This window comes from Misgurnus anguillicaudatus, chromosome 9, assembly GCF_027580225.2.
Source record: "Misgurnus anguillicaudatus chromosome 9, ASM2758022v2, whole genome shotgun sequence".
NCBI lineage: Eukaryota > Metazoa > Chordata > Actinopteri > Cypriniformes > Cobitidae > Misgurnus > Misgurnus anguillicaudatus.
The window spans coordinates 2,359,976-2,365,975 of record NC_073345.2 but is presented as its reverse complement, the minus strand read 5'-3'; the positions used below and the strand labels follow the sequence as shown (position 1 = coordinate 2,365,975).

The 6,000-nt window shown below is 51.2% G+C and overlaps 3 non-coding genes across 3 annotated transcripts; 1 reads left to right on the top strand and 2 right to left on the bottom strand.

Moving 5' to 3' along the window:
* Positions 1-4,307: 4,307 nt before the first annotated feature.
* On the top strand, positions 4,308-4,378 carry trnag-gcc (transfer RNA glycine (anticodon GCC)). The gene has a single exon. It is a non-coding gene; the product is annotated as a tRNA-Gly (tRNA).
* Positions 4,379-5,192: 814 nt separating this feature from the next.
* Positions 5,193-5,266, bottom strand: trnat-ugu (transfer RNA threonine (anticodon UGU)). The gene has a single exon. It is a non-coding gene; the product is annotated as a tRNA-Thr (tRNA).
* Positions 5,267-5,668: 402 nt separating this feature from the next.
* trnar-ucu (transfer RNA arginine (anticodon UCU)) lies at positions 5,669-5,758 on the bottom strand. Its single transcript is given in 2 exon segments — positions 5,669-5,704; positions 5,722-5,758. It is a non-coding gene; the product is annotated as a tRNA-Arg (tRNA).
* Between the last annotated feature and the right edge of the window lie 242 nt (positions 5,759-6,000).

The window sequence follows — 6,000 nt, the reverse complement described above, 5'->3', positions numbered from 1 at the left end:
TCTACGGGAACGACGTCCGCGCCTTTGCAGTGCTGAACGCCGTCATGGTGCGGCTGTCAAGAGCTCGCAGGACGCTCTTCGCATCCCTACGCTGAGTAGGACGGAGGATGCGTCCTTCACCTACCGGCCTTCTCATCCTCAGCCGGTTGAGGCTCCGGTGGAGACTGCAGAGTCGTGTTCTGCGATTTCTGCCGAATCCATTGGACCTCCTTCTGGTCCCGTCACTTCTGCAGCATCAGAGGGGTGTCCATTTTTTCCCTCCGAGGCGGAGTCGTCCCGGAGATGGCGGCCGTGCCCGCTCGAGCGGCGGAAACGGTTGAGTTGGAGGGGTTAACCCCTCTCTGCCCGAACCGTCCCGCCCACATGATTGGTACTTCGGAGCTGCCCGGGCCTCTACGGTCCCCACCTCCTGTGCCTGCCTTTCCCAACGGCACGAAGAGCTGACGTGATTTGCGGCCGTCTCGGCCGTTCAGCTTTCACCCCTCACCTCCCTCACCAATGGAGCCGCTAAGGGGGGATTCCTTCAGCGGAGCGGGGGGTTGCGATGCAGCTGCGTTCCTGGAGGGACCACCCAACCCTTCCCTCCCTTGTGTTTGTATAGACAGTCGTCCGGTTACGGGCGCTGCCCATCAGGCATGCGGAGACGCGGCTTCAGCCCTGCACGCAATAACGTTACTGCAGGTTCACCAAGCGAAGGCTTTAGAGGTTTACGAGGGAAGCCGCAACCTTCAGTCGTGCGATGTCCACCACAGTGTTCAAGATAGCCACCTTTGGCTATGTCTGGCTTACATGACGGACGCAGACGAGAACAACTTCTTGAATGCTCCTGTCTCACAGACCGGCCTCTTCGGCGAGCCCGTGGAGTCGTACAGCTCCGCTGCGCTGACTGAGGGGATCTCCTAGGTCATGCCCCGGCGAAAGAGAGCTGCCCTGGTCCACCACGCCGGCTCCTCAGTCTGCCTCTCGCCGTCGGCGTCCTGCGGCGGCCACCTCTGTTCCCCTCCTCGGACCCCATCTCGGCAGCGCAGGGGAACCGGTCATCAGCAGCTCGCCCCGCCCGTTTAGCCGCTTCCCGTGAAAGTCGGGAGTTTGTGGTCAGAGACTGGCGACCCGGAGTGGCAGAGGATCACTCTTCAGGAGACGGTGATTCGCTCCTTCCCCCGGTAGAGGGTCGGGTGGAAAATCCTTGGTTTGCATCTGTTCCACCGGCTGTCCAGCCGGTACCCACTTAACCACACATAAGAGTGCATTCCTCTTCCCTCTCCAGGTCTCCGGAGGATCGAGAGAGCCGTGAGCGGGTACACCAGCTCACCCTACCTCTCCTCTATCGCCAGCGGGTGTTTTTCCGGAGTCTGCGCTCTCCGCGCAGGAGACCAGACGACTGTCACCCTCAGCGGGCTCAGGTCAGTGTCACACACACACATACTGTAGATGTTTATGCTGTCACAGCAGACGCTCCGGCAGTCCTACCTATCTCGCTTCGCTGCCCCACCACGGGTACTTCGGTAGTGTCGTTAATTCTCCTCGTACGGTCCCTGGATGCTTCGCTTCAGTTCCCAGCCCGTCTCGTTGGGTTTTACGCACTATCCGCCTCGGTTACGAAATACAATTACCGGCACTCCCCCAAATTCTCGGGCACTATAGTGAAAGCGTCCGATGCACATGTACTGCGTGCAAAAGTCGATGTCCTGCTGGCGAAGGACATTTCGAGCCGGTCCCTCTTACCGAGAATGATGATAAGGTTTTTCCAGCCTTTATCTCATATTACCCAAAATACGCGGTGGGTTACGACCGATTTATTTACGCACCGGCTCTACAAATGTGATCCTTTAGGATGATACGCTGAGGCTTATATTTTAATATTCAGATCGGTTTGCAGCCTTAGACCTGTAGACGTGTACTTTATGTGTCTATCTCCCCTCGCCTTAGACCGTTTTTCGCTCTGCGTTCGTGGGGTGGGCATATTAATACTAAGTACACCATTCGAGCTGTCTCTGTCTCCATGAAAGTGCTAGTCACGGCATTAAAATCTCCGAGAGAGAGAGCGTTGTTCGCATTCTGCTTATATTTACGTCAACTAAAATGGCTCATTCTTGGCAGACGTGCGCGAACACAGAGATTTAATGCTTCAGCATCTCACTCGTTTAAGTCATCAGGTCAGCTGGGAAAAGAGCAACTTTGCCCCGTGCAGAGGATCCTTTTCTCAGTATGGAAATAGACTCGATTGATTTATTGGCGTGTTTTACAAGAGCGCGCAACCAGTCAGTTCTGACTTGTCTCGGTTTAATTCGAGGGAAGTATGCAGTCCCTCTGAAACAATTTCAGAAGCTCCTGGACATATGACAGCATGCTGCGGCTGTGACACTGCTCGAGCTGCTTCATATGAGACCGCTTCAGCATTGGTTTTACGATCGAGTCTCGAGGAGAGCGTGGCGCAACGGCATACACTGTGTAACCATTACACCTGCGTGTCATTTCAATTTTACCCCGTGGCAGACCCAGCATTTCTGATAGCAAGATATGCCCCTCCTCTCCTGGTCTCCTGGCATTCTGTAGCACATACGATGCCCCCAGCACGGGATGAGCAGCCACGTATGACGGGCTTGCGGTCTCAGGGGTGTGCATAGCACCCCAACTGACGCGAGTGGTGCGCTGTATATCTGGGACTTGTACGCTCCGCTATGGAGATGCGAGGGAAGGATGTATTAGCCGACACCGACAACATTGCGACTGTTGCGTTATTTACCGTTAAGGTGGTTTTTGCGCTCTCGTCACCTGTCGCATCTCGCTCGTCATCTCCTCCTTTGGAGTCAGAAGCATCTGAGGTCCCTTCGTGGCATTTACATCCCGGGTACGCTCAATACAGCGGCAGACGCGCTTTCCCGAGCTGCGCGCACCGGCGAATGGCGACTCCACCCCCAGACGGTTCAGCTAATTTGGAAGAAGTTCGGTCGTGCGCAGATATCTATTTGCGTCACCGGACGATACCCACTGTCGCCTGTTTTATTCACTAACCGAGGGCAGCCTCGGCGTGGATGCATTGGCACACAGCTGGACGCGGGGGACGCCCAAATACGCATTCACTCCAGTGAGCTTAATCGCACAGACACTGTGCAAAGTCAGGCAGGACGAGGAGAGCCTTTTATTAGTCGCCCCGTACTGGACGACCAGGAATTGGTTTTCAGAGTTAATGCTCCTCGCGACAGCCCCTCCCTGGCGAATTCCCCGGGGGAAGGACTTTCTTTCTCAAGGAAGGGGCACATTATGGCACCCGCGCCCCGACCTGTGGGATTTCCATGTATGGTCGTTGAGTGCGCGCAAGGTTTAGGTGATTTATCGCAAGCGGTATCTAACACCATCGACGCGGTACGAGCACCGTCCACAAGACGGGCTTACGCGCTTAAAGCAACACTATGTAGTTTTTTTACCTTTAAATAATGTCTCTAAAATTATTTCAGTGATAGAACATCTCTTAACTAGATGAATTGTATTGTTGCTGCAACCTGAGCAGCCTCCTAGCTGCTACAAGCACACTCTGAAAGTGGCGGTGGAGGGTAGGAAACACAGCCCCACCCCTCCCCCTGCCTGCAGAAGAGTGTCTGACACCAGGCACTGTTGCGCTTTTCAACCACATGGGGAGCTGTAAGTAATTTTTACATGGAAACTACATAGTGTTGCTTTAAATGAAACCCTTTTCATCACCTGGTGCTCTTCGCAACGCGAGGACCCCAGAGAATGCTTAACATTGTGCTTTTATATATCTTCAACATAGGTTAGATGGTAGGCTGTCACCCTCCACCATTAAAGTTGATATCGCCGCTATTTCTGCTCATCACTCACGTATTAAAGGCAGATCAGTTGGCCAGCATGATTTGGTTATTAGATTTTAAGAGGCGCTCGCAGGCTAAACCCCTCGCGCCCTCCCTCTATTCCTCCGAGACCTGTCCATGGTGCTGAAGCCCTACTACAGGTTCCGCGTTCGAGCCTTTGCAGTCTGCGAGTCTGAAGTTTTTGTCAATGAAAACTCTGACCCTGCTAGCATTGGCCTCCGTGAAGAGATTTAGGCAGCTAGGGCTATTAGATGCAAGTGTGGTTGGTCCATTATGCATTTCCATAATAAATGCTCCATGAGGCAGTTGTATGGGATACAGTGTGGTCAGCTGCTTTGCTCTGCTTTTTTCATTTGATATGTGGGACATGATTTCATGAAACTTAACATTTCAAAACTTGGTTTGCACTTAATCCATGTACAATGCATGTATGGAAAATTAGGCAACTAGCGCTTTTAGATGAGTTCTTAAAAGCAAGCATTGGTGGTTCAGTGGTAGAATTCTCGCCTCCCACGCGGGAGACCCGGGTCCGATTCCCGGCCAATGCAAGTGTGGCATGTCCATTATGCTACTATTGTAAAAATGCTCCATGACGCAGTTATATGGGATGCAGTGTGGCCAGCTGCTTTGCTCTGCTTTTTTCGTTTTGATATGTGGGACGTGATTTCATGAAACTTAACATTTCAAAACTTGATTTGTCCTTAATCCATGTACATCAGCTAGGAAGACTGCTTTTAATCTGCTTTCCTGTTTTGATATGTGGGACGTGATTTCATGAAACTTAACATTTCAAAACTTGTGTTCTGGCTACGATTAAAAACGTTGTGTGGTGAGTTAGGCATCTAGGGCTTCTAAACTAGCCCTAACAGACAAGCATTGGTGGTTCAGTGGTAGAATTCTCGCCTGCCATGCGGGAGACCCGGGTCCGATTCCCGGCCAATACAATTGAGGCTCCTCCTTCATTACAGCTTTGTAAGAATGCTCCACGAGGTAGTCATTTTGGATGCAGTGTGGTCAGCTGCTTTTAATCTGCATTCCTGTTTTGATATGTTTGACTTGATTTCATGAAAGTCAACATTTAAAAACTTGTGTTCTGGCTACGATTAAAAACGTTGTGTGGTGAGTTCGGCAGGTAGGGCTTCTAAACTAGCCCTAACAGACAAGCATTGGTGGTTCAGTGGTAGAATTCTCACCTGCCACGCGGGAGACCCGGGTCCGATTCCCTAGCTGCCGTCAGACTGAGGTCACCGCTGGGATTTGAAAATCTATGTTTTGAGGGAGGATGAGTCACAGTGTGAAGAGATACAAAAATGTGACAAGAAAGCCACTGAGTGGAGGCCGAAGACGGCAAACATCATTAGAAGGCTCCACTGGGATTCGAACCCAGGATCTCCTGTTTACAAGACAGGCGCTTTGACCGGCTAAGCCATGGCGCCCCACAACGAAGTGCTTCTGGAGTTAAGTGCTATCAGTGAAGGCTTTATGCTCCAGGGCATCCATGAATTGGATTGGTCCGTTAGAGTGAAAACTAGAAAGTTTTGCCCAAAGTACGGGCCTTTGGCTGAAAATGGACCGCTGCCGTGACAACTCTGAATTTTCAGGATGTACCATATCTCAACTGAGAAACAGCCAAACAAATAGACCCTAGTTGACCATGTGATTAACGCTCCGCTGGGATTTGAACCCAGGATCTCCTGTTTACTAGACAGGCGCTTTAACCAACTAAGCCACGGCGCCACTCTCCAGCTGCAGATTGTGGAAGGGTGAGTCACAGTATGAACAGGCACAACAATGTGAGATGAAAAGCTTTCAGCAGGGTCTTGGTAGCTAAAAGCCTTCGACTCTGGTGGGACTCGAACCCACAACCTTTGAATCACGTCAACTCACAATCTAGAAGTCCAATGCGCTATCCATTGCGCCACAGAGCCTACAACAAACCCTTTGATGTGTTGCTCACAATTCTGGGGAAAGACAGATTCCAGTTATTATTAGCTTTTGTATTTTTCAGCCCAAGAGTTACAATTACTATCTTGACCTTCTGCTCTTTACATATGCAAATTAGCACAATTGTCAAATGGAAAGCAGTTTTAGGATACGAATTCAGGATCTCCAGATGAAAGGACAGGAGCTTTCACCAGCTAATGCTGTGCAACCTAATGTCACATGTCTT